The sequence below is a fragment of the Callospermophilus lateralis genome, chromosome 11, assembly GCF_048772815.1.
Source record: "Callospermophilus lateralis isolate mCalLat2 chromosome 11, mCalLat2.hap1, whole genome shotgun sequence".
Classification (NCBI taxonomy): Eukaryota; Metazoa; Chordata; class Mammalia; order Rodentia; family Sciuridae; genus Callospermophilus; species Callospermophilus lateralis.
This window is the reverse complement of record NC_135315.1, coordinates 80,606,947-80,630,289: the sequence shown is the minus strand read 5'-3', so window position 1 is coordinate 80,630,289 and position 23,343 is coordinate 80,606,947.

Below are 23,343 nucleotides of genomic sequence, written 5' to 3'. Positions count from 1 at the left end.
AGAAAGAAAGAAAGAAAGAAAGAAAGAAAGAAAGAAAGAAAGAAAGAAAGAAAGAAAGAAAGAAAGAAAGGAAGGAAGAAAAGAAAAAAATACAGAAAAAAATTTAACTTCTGACTTCTGTTCCAGGCCAATTACTGCATAAGAATGCAAAGTTGTGGTAGGTTCCCAAAACCCTAAATATTGTTTTTTCAATCCCCCCTCTGCCTACCTTCAATATTCAGTTTCTTTGCTGTTTGCATCTGTGTTTAACTCAAAACCAGTTTATTAGATCTAAATCACTTTACATTTCTCACTTCCCTTTCACTTTCAGTAATAAAGTTGTTTTATAGGAATTTAAAAGTATCCTATATAAATTCTCTCAATATATTGCAATTTCAATTACAAATTTTCTATACCTGTAACTGTTATTTCACTCCTTCCTCTTCTCAATATGAAAAGTTGCCTCCAAACCTCTTGGCAAACTCTTCATTTTATCATGGGTTTGATCCTATCACTCCGCTACAAATATGTTCTGTTTTACTCAAATTCTCTCTCTTGTGCTCTCTCTCTCCTCCTTCTCCCACATCATACACTTTTAATCAATAGGTATTCTAATATTTTCAATATTTTACACTAGAACAAATTAATACTTTTTATTTACCTCATATCTTTTGCCTGGAAAGTCAAGTTTCTTAGAAAAATATTCTAACCAGAGGCCATGCCTGTAATCCACTAAAGAGATAGAAGTGGGAGAATCACCAATTAGAAGCTACTCTGGGTGTTCTGTTCACAATCTGGTTGTATATGAGGAGTGGCATAGATTGCCAAGAAATAAAAGAAATCATCAAGCGAAGGCTTGCATGGCATAAGGCTTACTTGTAAATATGTATGGAGAAGGTTCAGTGGTTCAGTGGACAAATTGCACCATCATCCTCACAGTAATTTACCAAATATTACCTCTTTCCCTCATGAAATTATCCATAAATTAGCATCTCTGTTCCTTTTCCATTGGTGGCAGCCTGGATTAGTGGCATTTATCCTCTCAAAAGTACCCTCAATTCTGCATAAGCTACAGTAGAAAAAGGGGTTTCATAGAACAGGCTACAGAAGCACTGACATCACTAGCTTAGATTGCTTTGCCCCACTATATGATCAGAATCCAAAGACATTTGGCATGCATTTCAGAAAGCAGCTTTCTGCAGATACCGTTAAGATTCCTCAACTCTCAGCATATTTGAGAGGGAGCTGAGGTCTTTTGAAACCAGATTTACCTGGACTTTGAGGCCCAGACTCACTCCCATTAATTAGTCCTTTGACTTGATTAAGTTCTTGGGAACACAGATGGCATGTCAGGGACATGGTATCTTACTGTCCTTTTTTTTTTCCAAGGATGACTGTGGAAAATTTACCATGACCTGTCTCAAAATAAAAATAGTAATAAAAAAGAGCTGAGGATGTAGCTTGGTATGACAGCAACCTTGGGTTTAATTCCTAATACTGAAAAAAAAAGAATGAATGAAAAAAGAAAATAGAAGAAAAACCTAGGTTCCATAATCTGATGCTAGTAAATATTTAAAAACTAATTCTTCAAGTGTAATTCCAACGTGGCAGTTGATATATTTATTGCTGTGTACAAGCAAAACAAAATAATAATGTGATCATGAAGATGTTGGAAAATTCACTTATTTTTTTAATCATGCAACTGATTTCTTTTTTCATGAAAATTTTAGAATACTGAAGTAATATTTTCTGTTATTTGTAATGTAGTCTCTTAATACATTAATAAATATATTTAATGAATGTTATCAACATTTTCTCATTCACACTGTTAAGTCTGTGTACACAACAAAACCGCAAGTCAACTTCTGAAAATTCTGATTCCTACTTCTTGCTGTTTCATATTTACATTAATGAAAAATGCTCACCATTGTAATTTGGATGTGGTTTATCCCCACACAAAATACATGTTGAGTCTTGGACACAATATTTTTTATTTTGAGATGTGGTGAGGCTTGTAAAAGGTCATTCAATCTTCAGGAGTGATTAATGATTTTCCTGTGAAAGTAAGATACTATTTTAGTGGGAATGAGTAAGTTCTCATGAATGTAGATTTTTTTTGAGAAAGGGTTTGTATGAAGTAAGTCTGGCATCTCTCATCAGTCCCTTGCCCCTTATGAACTCTCTTACATTTGTACCTGCTGACCTTCTATCATGAGGCTTTAACAGAAACCATGCAGAAGCTGACGTCATGCTCTATACCACCACAAGAAACCTAAGACTTTCACCATGGTCATTTTCAAATTGCTGATTTAAGGTCTCTGAGTGCAAAGTGGGAAAGAGATATTCAGTAGCACATCATGGTGTGTGTGTGTGTGTGTGTGTGTGTGTGTGTGTGTATCATGATTGTCTATATATGTATATACGTATGTGTTTATATATTCATATGTATATATTTATATCTTTATGCCACATAGATAGACTAGAAGGAGATAATTTATGAGAACAGATAATAAGAAAATGCAGCAAAAAAATTCAAAAATTAAGAATTTTGAATATTTATTATATTTACTTTTAAAATTTATATAAATTAATTATTAAAAATTACTGCTTAAACAATCAACTCTCAAAATTTCTGGGAAAATGAAACTATTATATGCAGTAAGCTAGTACAAATTAGATCCAACCTATCCCGTATTTGTCCCAATAGTTGTATAATCTACATTGTTCTCAATTTTGGGAACTCCAAGGATGCCAAAATAAGTACTAAATCTCTCTCCCCACATAATGTTGAAAGAAATTCACAGAGAAAACTATATATAAATAGGAGCCTCAAATCACCCTTTTGATGAAAATGACTGAATTGAAAAATATTGTTTCATTTCTGTTAGCCAATGTAGAAGGACCATCATCAAGCAGACTTACCACTCTAATTAGGTAAATTTTTCTTCAAAATATTATTAATTTAAAATTGCATTATTTTGAAATAGAATACTTACAAGTTAAGATAAAAAATTAGTGTGGGTCCTACACCAATAAGATGGATATTTTTATAAAAACAGGATATTTGAACACAGATAAAGATAAATACAGAGGAAAGGCTGTGAAGACTCAAGAAAAACACAATTTACAAACCATGAATTCCAAAAACTACCAAAAGCTATAGAAAAAATTATGGAAAAATTCAACTTCAAACTCATGGAGAGAATAAGTTTTGCTGACATACTGATTTCAAATTCTGTGGAACCATGAGACAACTTATTTCTGTCACCATCCAGTTTGTATCACATTATACAGCAGAGCTCCCAAATTTATACTGTTACTGAGCCATATCACCATTTTATTGGAGTAGGATTCCTTCTGAAGAGTGAGCCCCAGTAAAATTAATTGCTGAAAAGTTATAGAGAAACGACTTTCTTATTGTCAAGGTGAAGAGGGACATAAATAAGTTAAGTATTCTCAGTTATTCATTAAAAATATATTAATTAAACTATGTACTATCATAGCCCATGGAAATGTTAATACAGAAGTGGAAGCCATAATTTTCGGTAGGAAAAAAAAATCACCATGCAAACAAAGAGAGCCATCTAACATCTAAAAATCCATGGAAAATGCTTTTACTTTGATTAAATGAATTGCAGGGATATTTTTTACCTAATATTGCTTGAATAATTTTGGGCATTTAAAAATATCCCTACTAATAACTGACTTCCAGATAGTACCTATGCCACATCTTTTCCCTATTCATTCACTGTGTACTTGGTCTCTTATAAGTAATCTCTCCTTAGCTCACCTGTTACCTGTGGTGATCATTTTATTTTTATATCCACAATATGCCCTTGGATTACCTCATTTGTTCTCTTGCATTCTAGTAGCAAATACAGCAAAGATAATTACTTTACATTAATATCCAAATTCTAGATTATTTTAAAAAGAGCACATCCAATATTGCTGTTATCATTTGTAACTTCCCCCTTCTATCTGCAACAGATACCACGAATCTATATTTTCAAAATTGAATTATGATATTTTTTCCTAATTATTTTTCTTTTCCTCCCTAAGTGTGTTCCTTTACTCATTTTCTAGTATCCCCATCTGTATAGTTGATTCAGATTTTCATCTTATCCTCTCCCCTACTTTAACCATCAAGCTATGAATTACCAACAGAAATGAACAACTTCCCAAATAAAGTCTTCTTTGGTATTAATCTGCCACAGTGCTCTGCAAATCTTCACCATAGAAGATGTGGGCTTTCTAAAATAAATTTTCATGAAGTGACCTTCCTGCATCACTTACAGCTCTTATTGGACTTCTAAGGGAAATCTAAATTTAAGAGAATCTCTTTCAAAATGCTTCCTGCTTGAGTATCAGTTTGTCATATGTAAATATATAAATAATCAATGTTGGAATGTCTTAGAATTGCATCATTATTACAAAATACCAAAGAAAATTAACACATATAAAGAAAGGGATTCTTTGGATCTTGTTTTAGAGATTTCAGTCTATGGCCACTTTGTGCCTTTGCCCAAGGGTCTGTGGTGGCATAGTGCATCATGGTGGAGGACATGGCAGTGGAACTGTTCACCACAAGGTGGTCAGAAAGCAAAAAGGGAGGTAGAGAAGTCACTGGGTTCTAATTCCTTTCAATGCCATGGCTCCAGTGACCTAATTTCTTTCCTCTAGGCCCAACCTTGTGCCTTGTGCAAATGAGGGAGAGAATCTTTATGTCAATTAATTTTAATTTGTTGAAAGCTAAAAAGCCACATGTGGCCAATGGTCATTAATTGGGGCAGTCCAGGACCAAAAGAGTATACAACTTCATGGGATTAGAAATGCTGAAGTTTATTTTCTGAAATAAATAACTTGTAATAGCTTTCCATCACTATTGCAAAGCTTGAAGCTATAATACACAATAAAAAAACATCTATTAGGGTTTGAACCACATAGAATATCTATAATAATAGACAAAATTATTTTAAAAAATTAATCATGTTGAATACATAGTTTTTATATTTTACCAAAGAGGAAAAGTTGTTGTCTTTGGATGTGGACTTTAACTTATACCAGAAACAAAAATCAACCGAAAGTGCACTAAACACTTAAATGTAAGTCCTGCAACTGTAAAATTTTAGAAAAATATTTTAAAAAATAAATATAGGGAGTCTTACATTTTCATGATTTTATGTTGTGATTTATTGAATATGCTATCAAAAGAATAAAAAAATAAATATGAGACAAATGGGACTACATTTAAAGTACAAAGTTTTTATATAGCAAATGGAATACTGCAGAACTGGAGAAAATATTTGCAAACCATATATCCAAAATATTTAAGAAGCTCCCACCATTCAATAACAAAGACAGCAAAAACAAAAAATAACAGACAAATCCCATTAATAGGTTGGTAAAGAACTTAGATAAACATTTCTTTGAAAGCAAACACACAAAATATCAATAGCTATATGAAAAAGTTCTCAATTCCACTAGTTATAAAGTGCTCAATACCACTAGTCATAAACACAAAGAGATAGTATCTTAAAAGTGTTCAGAGGAATATTATCAAAAAGATAAAAGGAAACTAGTGATAAGGTTTTGAGAAGTGAGAACCAGACCATTGTGAACTGTTAGAGGGGAGGTAAATTAGTGCAATCCACTATGGAAATTAGTATAGAGATGTCTTTTAAAAAGTTAAATACAGCCAGTCATGGTGGTGCACATTTGTACTCACAGTAATTCTGGAAGCTGAGGCAGAAGTATCTCAAGTTTGAGGCCATAATCAGCAAATTAGTGAGAACTTAGTTTAGATCTCCTCTCATGATAAATATAAAAAGGACTGAAAGTGTAGTTCAGTGGTAGAGCACACCTGGATTCAATCCCTGTATGGGAAAAAAAAAACTTCAACATAGAACTAGCTTATGATCTAATGATTCCTTTCTCAAAATAGTTAAAATTTTTTTCTTGAAGAAGTATATGCACCTCCATTTTAACTGTATCATTATTCACAACAGTGGAGATATAAACAACTCAACATTATTATATTTAATTATTGTTGATGGATGAATGGATGAAAGAAATTAAATGCACATATGCCATACTATATATTTTTAAAATAAATTCTGTTGTATGTGACAACATGGATGAATCTGAAAGATATTTTGCTAAATGAAATAGGCCAGTTACGGAAAAACAAATTCTGCATCATTTCATTATGTGAACCATATGAAATTATAAAACTCATAAAACCAAGATTAGAATAATGGTTTCCAGTGACTGGGAGGTGGAAGCAAATGAGAGTTTATCTTCAGTGGACATATTATTTCAGATATATAAGATATATGAATTCTTGTTTAAAATAGTATGGTTAAAATATTTTAGTATACACTTAAGAGTTTTTCAAGAGTATAGTTCTCACATTAAGTGTTCTTACAAAAATAAGAAATAAAATGAGAGTTTAGAGAGGGAACACTCAAGAAAGTTGCCCTGTCAGCGACATTCTTTTGCAAGTTTGAAGAAGCAAACTTATTTACTGTATGGCAGGGTTTGGAAGATGGCAACTATGGATTTGGGACATCAGTTTTATTATTTCTATTTTTTTTAAAAGAGAGAGTGGGAGAGAGAGAGAGAGAGAGAGAGAGAGAGAGAGAGAGAGAGAGAGAGAATTTTCCAATATTTATTTTTTAGTTCTCAGCTGACACAACATCTTTGTTTGTATGTGGTGCTGAGGATCGAACCCGGGCTGCACGCATGCCAGGCGAGCGCACTACCGTGTGAGCCACATCCCCAGTCCCCAGTTTTAGTATTTCAACAAAATTAATTCTGCTATCAACCAATGAGTTTGGAAGAGAATGACAAGATTCAAATTAGAGTTCACTCCCAGTTAGTTTAAATTCAGCCTTATGAGACCCTAAGCATAGAAACTATTAATCCATGACAAGACTCCTGATTAATAGAATTATGAGAAGATAAATTTATTTTGATTTAAGCCCCTAAGTTTGTGGTGACTTGTTACAACATAATAAAAAGCTAATATACAGGGTGTACTTTCTTTCATAAAATTATTTGCATAAGTGGCAGTAATGCAGGGCACACAGGCCCCTTCTCTGATGAAATCCTTAAAAGAGGCTAGCATAGAAACAATTTCAGTCTTCTGAAAGTGGCTGTCTTGAGACACAGAGCAAACATGGAAGTTCAAGAGGAAATTATGTGAACTTTACTCGGCTGAAGATATAATAGGGGTTTCTTTTTTAAAATAATTGATACCATGCCTTTCCCTAGTATCTCAGAAAAATCTTATCTCACAAGATTGGTAGTTACTTTTATTAGGAAGTTACAGTGTAAAATACTGAAATAAAAAAAAAAAGATTTCATCTCTTCAAATTATCAAACAAATGACATCAGGATTCAGATATCTTTGGTTAAAAATAAGTTATTATTCATTTTTTTCCAAAGAATACTCAATAATCTTTAATAATGAATATTTCTGGTTCAAGTGTATGGGATAGTTTATGCCTGATTTAGTTCATTTTCCACTGCTAAGATAAAATATCAGAGGTTTGGTATTTAGGAAGAAAAGAGGTTTATTTAGCTCACGGTTTTAGAAGAAAAAGTGTGAGAGTGGGTGGCCTCTTCCCCTTGACCTCTGGTAGAGGCTTCATATAGCAGATGGCATCACAAAGGTAGGAGAGCAAGTGGAAGACATCACCATCAGAGCTCTGATGATCCAACTCTTTCCCAAAGCCACACCTCTGGACACATGAGATTCGAGGAAACTTTCACATCCAAACCGTAACAGACTCTAATAAAAACTGTGAGGTTATGCTGATGACACATTAGTGTAGATTTGTCCAACGATTGTAACAAACATACCACTATGATGGGTGATGTTATGATAGAGGTTTATGTAAATGTGGAAGAAGAAAATATCAAAGAAATCTCAACATATGTTCAATGTTATTGTAAAACTAAAACTGTTCTAAAGAATGAATTCTATCAAAAATAAGAGTAACATTTTTTATCAAAATTGAATGCAATTTTAATAATTATAGATCACATGTAAATCAATATTTATTAGACTTATTTATTACTAATGCAGGATATTCTCAAGAATAGAAATAGGAATAGAATTAGGGTCACTGTTAGAGAACATGTAAGGCTCATGCTAATTTCCACTGTTTGAACATTAGGGAATCAAAATTCACTGTTACATTTGGATATGTATTCACAGAACATAAGCTCAATTTTGCTATAAACCTAAAACCTTCTGAAAATTAAAATCTATTTTGGAAGCCTAATTAGAAAGAAAAAAGAAAAGGGGAATTGTTATGGAAAATTAAGAATACCCCAAATTAAATATTGGTACAAAAGAAATCTAAGCTCATATTTTTGATTTAGTGGCTTAAATAAAAAATAAATTTATCTTCTCATTGGTACAAGTTAAAAGAAAGAACCACACAGGTATAGAAAAAATTTAGAAACTAAAAATTTAGCGTTTTGTTCACATTTTTATTTTGCTGAGACTGAAAGATCTGACTAGAACAATTTAAGGAGGGAATAGTGTATTTGGGGACTCACAGATTCAGAAGTTGAAATCCTAGACAGCCAGTTACACTGCTTGCGGTGGGTGGTGAGGCAGAACATCATGGAGAAGAAGTGTGATGCAGGGAAGTGAGTCACAAATTGATAAGGAAGCAGAGAGAAACTTCACTCACCAGATACAAAATATATACACAAAGTCATAATCCTACTGCTCACCTCATCCAACCACATCTATCTGTCTTCAGGGGATTAATTTACTGTTAGGTTAAGGATTTCATCACCCAATAATTTCGACTCTGAATGTTCTTGCATTGTCTAATACATGAGCCTTGGGGGAACACCTAATATCTAAGCCATAACATTTAGGAAATGGTCATAGTAGAACAGCTTTTATTTTTTGAGTAGTTGTTATGTGCTAAACATTTTGTTGAGTACTTTAAATGAATTAATTTAATTGTTCATTGAAATCAATGAGTGATGCTCATTAGAGTTATAGTTCCTGTTGAGGAATCAGGCACATGAAAATGGTAATTTATCCAGAGTCACACACATAAGTAAGAAGTCTCAAGCATTTGACGACAGACTCTAAAAATACCGAAGTTTCTGTGCTCACATAGGAGTTCTATTTTGCCTTTCAACTAAATAGTTATTGGTAGACCATGAAAGTACAACTCTTTTTCTCATTAAGACAAGTGTTGACAGGATTTTTTGATATTTTAAACATAGAAACAGGTCATTGGCAACTAGTGAAAGTTTGATTTCTTCTTTTCCTATTTGTATCCCTTTAAATTCTTTCTGCTAATTGCCCTAGCTAGATTTCAAGGTCTATATTGAATAGAAGTGGTGAAAGGGGCATCCTTGTCTCATTCCAGTTCTCATAGGGAATGCTTTCAATTTTTCTCCATTTAGAATGATATTGGCTTTGGGTTTCGTAAACATAGCTTTTACAATGTTGAATTATGTTCCTACTATCTCTAGTTTTTCTAGTGTTTTCAACATAAAGGGTTGCTTTATTTTGTCAAATGCATTTTCTGCATTTATTGAGATGATCATGTGATTTAAAATTCTATTTATGTGATGAATTATGTTTATTGATTTCCGTGTGTTGAACCAAACTCACATCTCTGGATGAACCTCACTTGATCATGATACACTATCTTTTAAATAAGTTTTTGTATGCAATTTGCCAGATTTTTATTGAGATTTTTTTTTTTTTTTTGCATCTGTGTTCTTTAGGGATATTGGTCTGAAGTTTTATTTCCTTGATCTGGTTTTGTCTGGTTTTGGAATTCACCTTATAGAATGAGTTTGGAAGGATCTCCTGATTTCATATTTTGTGAAATAATTTGAGTAGTATTGGTGGTAATTTTTCTTGACGGTTCTTATAGAACTTGGTGGAGAATCTGGTCTTGGGTTTTTCTTGATTGGCAGGCTTGTGATGGTGACTTTTAATTCATTGCTTGAAATTGATTTGTTAAAACTGTGTATATCCTCCTGATTCAGTTTGAGTAGGTCATATGTCTCTAGAAATTTGTCGATGTCATTGAGATTTTCTGATTTATTGGAGTATACATTTTCAAAAGAGTTTCTGATTTTCTTCTGTATTTCAGTAGTCTGATATGATATTTCATTTTTCATAATGAATTTTAGTAATTTGAGTTTTCTCTCTTTTTCTTTATTAGCACAACTAAGGGCTTATTAACTTTATTTATTTTTCGAAGAAGAAGGTTTTTGTTTTGCCAATTTTTGAATTGTTTCTTTTCTTCCAATTTCATCTCTGGTTTTGTTTCCTGTTTTCTACTGCTTTTGGTGTTGCTTTGTTCTTCTTCTTCTAGGACTTTGAGATAAAATGTTAAGTCATTTATTTGTTGACTTTCCATTCTTCTAATGAATGAGATCATTACATTCAACTTTTCTCTTAGCACTGCCTTCTTAGTGTCCTAGAGATTTTTATATATTGTATCAGTGTTATCGTTAACCTCAAAGTATTTCTTTTTTATTTTATCCCTGATTTCTTCTGCTATGTATTTATCACTCAATGACATATTATTTAGTGTTCAGGTATTGGAATAGCTTCTGTCTTTTTAAATTTTTTATCATTGATTTCTTATTTTATTCTTTTATCATCTGATAGAATGCAGAGTAGTATGTCTACTTTTTATGTGTTTGCTGAGAATTGCTTTGTGGCATAAATTATCGACTATTCTACAGAAGGATCCATGTGCTGCTCATTGATTGATAAAATTATATATATATATATATATATATATATATATATATATATATATATATATATATAAAGTTCAAATTTTTAATTGTATTATTTAGTTCCATAGTTTTTTGTTTGTTTGTTTAATTTTTGTTTGGAAGACCTATCCAAGTGTTATTGTGTTGTGGTCTATTTTATTTGTGAAATTGAGAAGGATTTGTTGATGTACATAGATGCTCCATTGTTCAACGGATAAATACTTACAATGTTTTTTTCCTTGTTGCTGTATAATTCCATTAAGCAATAAGAAATTAATTGGACATTATTACTCTGTGTACATATGATTACACTACCAGTGTGAATCTACATCATGTACAATCAGAAGAATGAGAAGTTATACTCCACTATGTATGATGTATTATAATGTACTCTACTATCAGGTGTAACTAATTAAAATAAATTTAAAAAATTAAAAACAATAGAAAGACAAGTGTTGAAATTGTATTGGAATACAAAAGACATTTTGAATTGGAGAACAAAGCATTTTCAGAGATAGTGATGTTAAAGAAACTGGTTAAAAACTTGTAGTGGTTAGAAATAAAATGAAGAGTAAGATTATCTTCATAAAAAGTTATATATTTAAATACAATATACAAATTGTGCAGTATCAGAAAAGTTTGAAAACTATCTTCTAATAATTCAAAAACATCTTCAAAAAATTTAGAGTCTTGCCTGTGTAGGTAAAGCAACCAGAACCTTAACCAGCACTCATGAAAACTAAAGCACACAAACAGATATTATAAAATGGACTGAGAGGTGAGGATCTCCTATTGGTATAAACTTGGACAACAAATCAGTGAAACTGTATAAATTAAAAAAAAACTCATTATAAATTTTTGTGATGATTGTGTCAGGAGGGTCTTTAAGTAAAGTACCTCTTAAGATCCAATTCAATTCCCAAAATAGGGTAGGAACTAAGAGGAGTGATGAAGCTGACATTCTGTTTTCATTAAAGTAAAACCAAGAAGAGAATGTAGTTGTAAAAATTTACAGAAATAGTTGGCAAAATATTTTTACTTTAAATAAAAATGTTGTAGAATGAGAAGAAAAGGAGAAAATAAAAATTTATAAGGAAAATAACATCAAAAGAGCAAACAATTAAAAATCCAGAACATAAAAACAATTATTTTTCTACCAATTACTTATGCAATATAGAATATTAAATTAAAACAAAAGAAAAGATAGAGATGCTTTTGTTAAAAAAAGTAACACTTTTAAAGGGAAGAAGAGGAGAAGGATGAAGAGAACAAAAGGGAGAAAATGAAAGTTAAAAAAAATCATGAGATAGAGAAAATAATATTTTTATGAGGTAAGAGTTACATTGCAAATATCAAAATTTGTATAAATGTACTTGAAAACTTTTTATTACAGTACAATATGTAGTCTAATAGAATCTGTTGGTTACTCTTCTGTGTCAAACTGTCTAGGCCATAATGTGACAAGATATTGAGTCTAACGTCATTCTGGATATTTCTGCAAATGTGTTGTTTTATAATATGAATATTTAAATCCCTAGAGATAAGGAGACAGACAGTCAAAATATGGGTGATCTTCATAAAATTATTTAAAGGCCAGAATAGGAAAAAGAAAGTATAGTAGACCTTTTCCCAAGTAAGAGGAATTCTCCATCAGAACTCTTGGACTTTATCTGTAACCATGATTTTGCTAGGTTTCTCACTTTCTGACAGTCTTCTGACCACAATTGCAATTTTGTTCTCATGTGTATTTATTTATTTTTAGTTGTAGATGGGCATAATAACTTCACTTGATTTCTTTATTTTTTATGTGGTGCTGAGGATCAAACCTAGAGCCTCACATATACCAGGCATGTGCTGCTAATAGGACCAGACGACCCTACTCATCTCCTGCCAGTCCTCCCTCTAGTTTAGAACCTGTTAGTCTCCATAATGATGAGAGTCATTCCTTACTATGTATATATTTTAGTAATCCAATGAAAGAAAGCAATCTTAGGCTAGTGCTAGTTTGGACTATAAGGAAAAAATAGACATGTGATTTTTATTTCTATAAAAGCCTCACCATGTTACTAAAAAAAAAAAATCATGCAGCACCTAGCTTCAGCCATTGAATAACAGAAAGCAGAATGCTAAAATTCCAGAAAGAAGGAGGATGCATTCAAAACAGCACTGTGCTTGAGTGAACTATTTCAAGCTAAAGAACAGAAAGTGGAACTTAATTGCAAAGCAGTTGTATTGCTGGGTGTTACGGTTTGGATATGAAGTGTCCCCCAAAAGCTGATATGTGAAGTGAAGCAGGAACATTCAGAGGTGAAATGACTGAGTTATGAGATACTTAACCCAAGAAGTGGATTAATCTCCAGATATTGGTTAACTGAGTGGTAACTGAAGCTTGATAGGGTATAGCTAGAAGAGATGGGTAACTGAGGGGTGTGCCTTTGAGGTATATATTTGGTGAGATGAGCTTTGTCATTCTCTGCCTTCTGATCATCAGGTGAGCTGCTCCCTTCTGCCATGCTCTTCTGCCATGATGTTGTGCTTCACCTTGAGCCCCCAGGAAATGGAGCCAGCTGTCTATGGACTGATACCTTTAAAACAGTAATCCCCCAAATGAAGTTTTTCTCCTCAAACTTGATTATTTCAGGTCTTTTAGTCACAACAGGAAATAGGCTGGCTAAAACACTGGGTAAATAAGTTCAAATCAGATCGGGATTCTGGAGATGCCTAGAATTGAAGGATAGTTAATCACAGGAAAGGTCCCTTATGAGATCCAGAAAACAGCTTTCTTTAGCTGTGTCCCTGTATTAAGTTATGCATATTAAAGGCGGACAACCTGCAAGATTTGGCAAAGAATAATGTTAAAGGTTTCCGAGTAAATGAGAGATTACAAGAGTTGAAGAGTTTATTGAAGCCACGGAAGATCTCTTCATATAACATGGAGTGACTTTGGTATAGAATACAAAATTTTCAAGCACACAGGGGTTGTTTACAAAGATGGACCATAGTTTGGGACACAGAATAACACCACAAACCTCAAAGAATTTTAATCATCCCAAGTATGTCTTCTGATCAAATTAAAATAAAATTAGTAATATCAGCAAGCAATATTATCTAGAGAACACTCATGCCGTTGAAAACGGCAATTCTACATTTGGAAACCAGAAGTAGAGAGCTTACCGTGTACAAAATGAAAACCACAAAGGCATGCTCCCAGTAACTTACTTCCTCCAGCCACACCCTACCTGCCTGTTTTACCACCCACTTAATCCGTATCAGTGGATTAGATTACACTTCTCATAATCTAATTATTTCACTTCTGACATTCTTATTTTGTCTCACACATGATCTTTGGGAGGAAAATTATATCTAAAATTCAGTGGTCCTTAAAGGAATTTCTATTGTTTTAAATATCATGTGAATAAAGATAAAAATGTTTAATTGATGGGCAAAATTTTCCTCATCAGAAGTAAAACAAAGAGGAGAAAAAATCAACCTGAATAGGTTAATATATGGAATGAATAAGCATAAGCGATAAAATCAATAAAATAAGAAAAAATATGAGAAATGCCAATTAAATTTAAAGCAACATATTGAATAGACTAATCAAATTCATGAAATCCTAGCTAGATTGAAATCAACGTGCCATCAGGGGTTTCAATTTCATTTAAGGTTTAATGTCTTCCAATTTCACTAGTAGTTGAAAGAATTGCCAGTACAGCAAGCAAAATTCATGGATATTAAAAAGTCAATAATGAGATATGATGTTATGTCAAATACTGTTTACACTTTAAAAGAAATGAGAAAAATGTCCTGAAAGAAAAAAATATATATAAAGTTATCATGAGAAGAAATAGAAAGTCTGATCTGCCATGTACCTACAAAACAAGATGATCTATTGAAAAAAAATAAAAACTTCTTATTTGAAGTGAATTTTAGATCTCAATATCATTTTAATTAATTTCTTCCAGATATTTAAAAAATAACATCAACATTTATAAAATAATTTCAGTAACATAGTCAGAAGAAATATTCACCAAGTCGTTAAATAGGGCCAGTAAAAATTGACTCATAGTACTTAAAATAAGAAAATGTTTACAATTAAGCAGATATTTGATGCTCCTGATTTAGAAGATTCAATTTAAAAAAAATAATTTTTTTTGTAGTTGTAGATGGACAGAATGCCTTTATTTTGTTTGTTTATTTTTATATTGTGCTGAGGATTGAACCCAGTGCCTCACGTATGCTAGGCAAGTGTTCTGCCACTGAGCTACAGCCCCAGCCTCGAAGACCCAATATTTTTAAGATACATACTCTTCTCAAATTGACCCTAAATATTTTTTTAAAAATTATATCAAATTTATTTATTTGCCAAGAAATCATATTAAATGGCAAGATTTTATATTACATGGACATAATTAATTTCAGCTAAATCGTGTGGACATTAATTAATACATATTGTTTCAAGGTACAACAGAAACTATAGAAAATAGGGTTGTTTTATAAAATAAGTATAAGAATTGAGCATGCCAACCAGGAGACAACTGAAGGAAAATTTTAGAGGAATCAAGAAGGCTATGAATTAAAGGTAGTGACCCTGTGCTTTAAACTGCACTGCTACCACATACTGTTACAAGCTGTAAATTATAGAGCACTGAGAATTTGTGCAGTGTAGGGTTGCATATGTAGAAAATAGAGTTAGAATTAAATCCAAGAATGAGGGTTTCAAAGTTGAAAGAATTTTTGTAGGGTAAGAGTAGTGATCAAGAAGTCATATTTAAAGACCCCCAAAATTTGAATGCAGATGATAGTGTTTTATTGAAAAATTTCCCAAATTCAGATCATGCTTTATCTTATTTTCTCCTAAAATGAAAATCAGAAACAGAGAGACACAGAGAACAAGGTCATTTGCATTCATCCTGATCAATACCCTGTTCTTAAATAAATATTTCATTTAAAAAAAAATTACAAATGACTTTCTTATAATTTATCTGAATAATTCTTTTATTAAACTTTTTTTGTAGATGTAGATGCACCAAATGCCTTTATTCTATTTAATTTCATGTGGTGCTAAGAATCAATCCCAGTGCCTCACATAGGCTAGGCAAACGCTTTGCCACTGAGATACAGCCTCAGTCTTTTCTGAATAAATTATCCAAAGTTTTCCAGAAAACAACCCAGCATTCACATAGAAGTTTTTCTGTATGATTTTATTGGTATTATTCTCTTCTATCTCACAAAACAATTATAAATTATGAAAATATGCTCTGTATTTTGATGACTTATGTTTGAGAGTAAAGCATTATTTATTTCATCTTTCATGGTGTACAATTAAAGAATAAGAAATAACTTATTTTGAATTGAAAAGATGAAGCAAGTAAAATAATAAATTTCTCTATCAAAACACATTTTATCTTCCACAGTTCAGTTCTTGCCTACTGGAAGAAAAACCAAATGTCCTTACCTCTTCCAGAATGGCATTAATACCTGTTGTGAAAAACCTTTACTAGTGCTAATTGTTCCAGCAAGCAGTGAAAGGGGACCAGCAGGATCAGAGGTTGCATATGACTATGTACAATAAAATAAAGTTCTATACTTCATGGGTCTCTAAGCATGCAGCTAACCCTCCAGCTTACAAAAGGTACAGAGTGTCACTAAAAGGCATCAAGATTTCCTGAAGACAATTATAAAGGCATATAACATCTGTTCTCAATCATGGGCAACAGGAGAGAAAATGTGCACCACATGATATGTTACATACAACAAAGATGTCCAGCTGTGTGAAGGAAAGCATGTGAAAAGGCAATGGCCAGGAAAGAACAGAGCAGAGCAAGCATTTTATAATGACAGTGACCCATGGCAATCTCTTTCAGTAGCTCTGTGATGCCAAGATCAGTTTGTTCTCCTTCAGAAAGGGCCACCTGTGACATCCTCAATTATTGGCACTATTGACAAAAGGCTACTGTTTATAGGATAATTTGGACATAACATTGCAAATAACAAATTTCTTAAAAAGCCACACAGGAAAAATAATTTTTCTCAGACCTTTGTTTCAATAGTCCAGGATCAAAAAAGCCTTTATCTCCATAGAAAAATCCATGTCACTCCTAAGCATCTTGACATAATTCAAAATAGAACAATAATAGTTCTATTATTATGAATATCAATGGAGAATTAATGCTGAAAATAATGATTAAGGATAGTTTTGCAGCCTTTGACATGTCTGATCCCATATATTCTCTTTCAGTTTCATTCTTCCTGGGCTGTAGCCCCACTGTCTTCTTACTGTTGTTCATACATAAAGTGAATCACCAACTGGACATGCGTATAAGCTGTTGCTGTCCAGTAGGAAAGTCCTCTACCCTGCACTGCACAAGTAGTGCTTTGTCTCCATGTATACACACTTACTGACACGCTGCCATGAGAGTAAGGCTCTCCCGAAAAGCCCAATTTACAAAGGACCCCTTGAACACGCTTCATATTTCTGATTTATTTTATTCACACAGTAATAACTAGCATCTAATATAATGTTTTCTTCATCTTAAAATTTGTATACATGCTATTTTTTCCTAGAAAATGTAAGTTAGTGGGCTTACTGTACTCAAATCCTATATGTTCCCAAGAAAGAGCTGGTCCTTGAATCCTTCCAGGAAGATCACCTTTGAACCCTTGGAATGTCCTGCCTGGTAAGACTGTGTTCACATACCTGAGACTCTGGACCACATAGTGTACCTGAGAGTTTGGGCCACTCTGTTATCAGAGTGACCCTTGGCATTCTGGGTCCAAGTCAGTTAAGGCTTACATGAATTATGTGTGGGCTCCATCTCTATATAAGTCTGACCATCAGTGAAAACTATTTGGTAGCACTTTCTGTGCAGCATAACGTATCCGCCTTGGGAGAATTAGATGCTGTCTGTTTGACTCCACAGGGAGCAGATGACTGGAGGCTCCCTTCTGGCTTCAGTGCTATGTAATTCTTTCTTTGCTGATTTTAATTGGTATTCTTTCCTGAAATAAATTATATCTGAAAGTATGATAACTTTTCTAAATTCTTTGAGTTCTTCCAGCAAGTGACCATATCTAAGGGGGAATTTGGTACTTCTGAGATAACAATTAAATCCATATTTTAATAAAAATTAACTAATCATCACTTAGGTAGTCAATGTAATTTTAAAGCTAATTTTAAAACTCAAAGGTCAAGGTTCATTTTATTAAATTTATACGTTAAATTTTATTATGATTTACTGGTTTTGGATAAATAAGTATTATAGTATTATTACTAAAATTGATATTGGTACAATAATTCATTAATTGTATTTACATACCTAAAGTTATCTGGGTAAAATACAAATAGGTTTCTATATACATTCAAAATTGACCTAATCTCGTAGGCGTGATGGTGCATGACTTTAATCCCAGAGGCTCAGGAAGCTCAAGTTCAAAGCCAGCCCTGAAAAAGTCAGGTACTAAGAAAATCAGTGAGACCCTATCTCTAAATAAAATACAAAAAATATGGCTGAGTATGTGGTTCAGGTGTCTGGTGCTCCTGAATTAAGCCACCCCCCCAAAAATTTACCTAATCTTCTTCCTATGATAATTATTGCATAGTGCCTATTTTTTCTATTTTAATTAATGTTCATAACCCAAAGAATAATCAAACACATAATGTAAAATTTATATTAGCTTTGCAGATATAAATAGATACATAATTTCTTATATTTATTTATTTGGTAATTTGGTATGTATTCAAAATACACTTTATTCTAGTATTACATTATTTATATTTTATTCTCCTGTTACTTAAGTAAGTACTATAATGGCCATATATTATAAATTCCAATTATAACAGAAATATCTGCTTAACTTCAATCTACCTAGAAGAAGGAAATGCAGGAGGTTAGAGAGCTATTAGAACTTTTATGTCTGAAAACTTTCTTATTAATATTTACTTTCAAATCAGTTAAGGGATCATTAGTCTTTTATTACCCAAAAAGCATACTGAACTACTTATTATCATTAAATAATATCATATATTTTATGACATTGGATATACTTTATTTTCTATAACATTGAAAATTCAACAGATACATGCAAATTTAATAAGTTAAAAATAATTTTTATATCTTTTGATTTACATTATAATTTCTAGAATAAGTATTGTCATAAAACCATCACTTAAATATAATGTATATTCATGGTAATAGGAATAATGATATTATATTTTAAGTACATGTAAATTGAGAAAAGAAGTATGCATTTAAGTATAAAATTTCTAAAAATTTATTAAGGTGTTCTTCATTTTATGAGTACTATTATATTCTGTGCTGATATATGTATTACTACAGAGTTTTCAAAAACACATAAATATCTAACTGTGTTTTCATTGTTTATCTGGAAATATCTGTATGCATGCATATTTTTCTAAGTTGAGAAATTTAGAATTGCATAATCATATATTTTAATTTATAATTATCAATAAGTATGTGTTGATGATTTTTTGTGGGAGTTTTTTTCAAAATACTTTTACATAGTTGAAAATGAATGTTTAATTTAGACATGGTATGATCTGAGAACAATTAAGAAAAATTTTTTTAAAAAATTATAAGCCTGGCACAGTGTCACATGCCTGTAATCCCAACAGCTCAGGAGGCTAAGGCAAGAGGATCCAGAGTCTAAAGCCAGTCTCAGCAAAAGTGAGGCACTAAGCAACTCAGTGAGACCCTATCTCTAAATAAAATACAAAATAGGACTGGGGATGTAGCTCATTGGTTGAGTGCCTCTTGAGTTAACTCCCTTGTACCCCCACAAAACATATATTTTGAGATTATATAATTTGAACATTTTTAAAGCTTTTAAAATAAAATATGCTTCACAATTCTTTATCTTTTATTGAGTAATGAAAAATATAGTACTATTAAAACGAGTAGTGAAGAATTTCAATAATACCAAAATGTAGGAAAAGCAATCAACTTTATTTTAGGAAAATACTCCTCATGTAAATATAAATTTCTTCATGTCATCACCTACAGGAGCACCTAGAATTTAATTAGAGCAAGAAAAAAGATTCTTACAAAAGCCTTACCAGAAATAAATATATTGAATTCTGGGCTGAGAATATCACCATATGTGAAACAGAAAACAAACACAATCATCAGCACCCATCCTCACACAGTTTTAAATTCCTCTTCATTATCTTCATTATTGCCTGATAGATTCAGACCTCACTTTAAAGATTAAATAAAAACTAATAAGACAAAAGTCTCTTCATTCCCACAAATTTACAAATTTTTGTGGACTTGGACACTTCCTCTACTTCTCTATTGGATTTCAGTACAGATAGCATCTGTTCTCCAGTTAAATAAAATTCCTCTTCCTCATTCTTCAATAAGTTCAGAAACTTCTCTTTTGAAGGCTATCAACCTCATAAATATATGTCAGTAGGCCTATCCAAAAATGTATAAAATAGATAAAGGAATAAATGGTTCTACTATAACCATACAATATAATTATTATAATTTCAAGGCATCCTCTTTTTCCCTGTCCCCTTCCCTCCAGCTTCCATATATGAGGGCAGACAGTGATACTTCTCTCTCTGAGACTGGCTTATTTTTTCTCAAATTTTGGTCTCATACTACACCATTTTTTTTTCAAATAACAAAATTGTGTTTTTCTTTATGGTAAATGAAAATGTGTTGTATATACATGCCACATTTTCTCTGTTCATTCATCTTTAGATGGACACCTAGGCTGATTCTTATAACAATTGTGAACAAAATAGTTAAAGAGAACAAAAATGTATAGTATTACTAAATTCTGTTCCTAGATCAAGTAAGTGATAATTAAACCACTTGATTTAGAGATGCATGTCTTTGCTTGCCTTACATAGAGCTTTCTATATTAAGAAAATATGAAATTAGAAATCAGACTAAAGGTGTTTGAAAATTCAGTACAAAATGAGGACATACAGGCTCATAAGGCTATAGTGAATTGTGCTGTGGTAACCATGGATATGCATGTATCTCTAAAATCTGCTAACTTTACTTGTTTTGGATGAATACCAAAGAGTTGGGTCTTATCTATTTTTAGCTTTCTGAAGAACCTCCATACTGATTTACATAGTTGTTGCACTAATTTACATTTCTACCAGCAGCCTATAAGTGTTTCTTTCCCTGCATTCGTGTCAGCTTTAAATAAATATTTCTACATTAAAGGAGCTAATCTGAAAAGGCATGCTGTAAGATATAAAATTCTAGAAAAAAAATTATTGAGACAATAAAAGGACCAGTGGTTGACAAGGAAAGAAAAGTAATTAACTAAGGGAGTATTATAGATAATTTTTAGGAGAGTGCAAAGTATTTTGTATAATACTATAATGATGGAAACATGAAGTCATGCATTTGTCAAATCACATACAACTACATGTCTCAAAGAACAAAGAATAAACCCTAATGTACAGTATGCATTTTAATAAAAATAACACATCAATATTTGTTCATCAGTTATTATAAATGCATTATAATAATGCAAGATGCTAATAGAAAAAAAACTTTTGAGACAGGAAAAGTGTATATGGAAATTCTGTGTTTTGATGGTTTTTTTTCTTTATCAACATTAAACTGTAACAAATGTGTATTAATTAAAAACACAAAAACTATATATGTATATATAATATAAAAAATATGTAACTTCTCAAACTACATTATCTACAAAATTACAAAGTCTGTTTTCTTCTCCTTACCACCCAAACTTAACACTGTCTCTATGTCCTCATTTTGTAATGCATTTTCAAACACCTTTGGTCTGATTTCTAATTTCATGTTTTCTTTTTCTTTTTTTTTAATCTTTGTAGCTGTAGATGGACAGAATGCCCTTACTTTATTTCTCCATTTTTATGAGGTACTAAGGATTGAGCCCAGTGCCTCACACATGCTAGGCAAAGTTCTGTGCCACAGAGCTACAGCCCCAGTCCTAATTTCATGTTTTCTTGATAAAGAAAACTCTGTGTAAGGCAAGTAAGGACATACAATTCTCAAAATCAAATGGTTTAATTATCATTTCCCCTGACTTAGCAGCAGAATTTAGTAAAACTGTACATTTTTTCTCTTTAAATATTTTGTTACCTTTCTTTTCTTTTGTTTTATTTTTTCTTGTGAAATCATCCTATCTTGCTTTTCCCTAGGCTTCTTTCATGACTCTTAAGTACTCTTGTTTTCAGGCTTTTCATTTCTCTCCGTCTGCAAATTGATGTAGTTTTATATTGTTCAGTCAAAATTATTCTTTGTGCTTATTCTGTAATTTCTTTCCTCGGAAAATAAGCTCTTCAATTATTTATGGAATCAATATCTTCTAGTCCTCTCATTGGAGTGCCTGATCAATGGCATAATTGACAAATCTATCTGTGGTTTTAAAGTTGCTTTAAATCAACAAGCATATACTAAATTTATGTATTTTTTTTCAAAATTAAATTCTCTATTAAGTAACATCACTTCTGTTAATCCATTAGAAAATAAAGCAACAACAATAGCAAAAGATCATCCTTATAACATCTTTCTATCTGGCTCTATACCCAAAGACTTTAGTTTCAAGTAGTAGAAAATTCTAGCTGGTTTCAACCAAAGTCAATATATCGACAAATTTAACTTAATAGTTGTGAGGTTGGGTGGAATACAGGAATAGTTCTTTTAGAATACTAATTACAATTCCTGGTTGAATCTCTTGGCTCTGTCATTATGTATCCTGAACCTCTAAGTTTGCAAAATTCTACCCAAAAACGGGTATGTATATTTTATTATTCAGAGCAAAGGAAAAATAGAAAATATATCCTATGACCATGACTGCATAAAATTTTTGTTTTCTTCTAGTTCAAAGTGTTTGGAACTTCAACATTGTAGGTAAGATGAAATTTTCCCTCTTAATGTTTGGTTATTGTTTCTGGAGAAATAAACTCACAGTAGATTAGTCAGAGAAAAAGTGGTCAGATAATAGTACACACACACACACACACACACACACACACACACACACACATACACAAAATATGAAACTCAAAGAAGGACCATGTTGAGGGTTGACTATTCTCTTCATAGGGGAGAGGGCATTGGGGAGCAGTCATCTAAAGGAGAGTAAATGATATTAGGAGAGACAAATTGGCCTGAGGTATACATAATGATCTGGGACAAAGGTCCACTGAAATTGTAGGTTTGATGTTTGATTTTCAGTCTCCTCTTTTGTGATAAAAGCTTAATCTTTCTTGATTAATGAAATTTTAGTAAGCCAATCGAAAAAAAGTGTATTCTTCCTTAGCAGACCTGATGTTGAGTAGATAAGACAAGTACTACAAGGAAAGTAATTCCCTATATTTGTGGCTCCCCAGGTGCTGTGCCCAAAATCTAAAATCACATATTTTGGGATACCATTTGAGAACCCAAATAATGACTTTGAACCACACATATTACACATGGGATAGTGCTGGTTTTCTTAAACAATTTAAAATATATCCTTCTATATTATGTGTAATTATTCCCCCAAAATATAGCATTTTGCACAATGAATGAGATTGAAGGATTATTGAATAGACAATAACAATGTCTA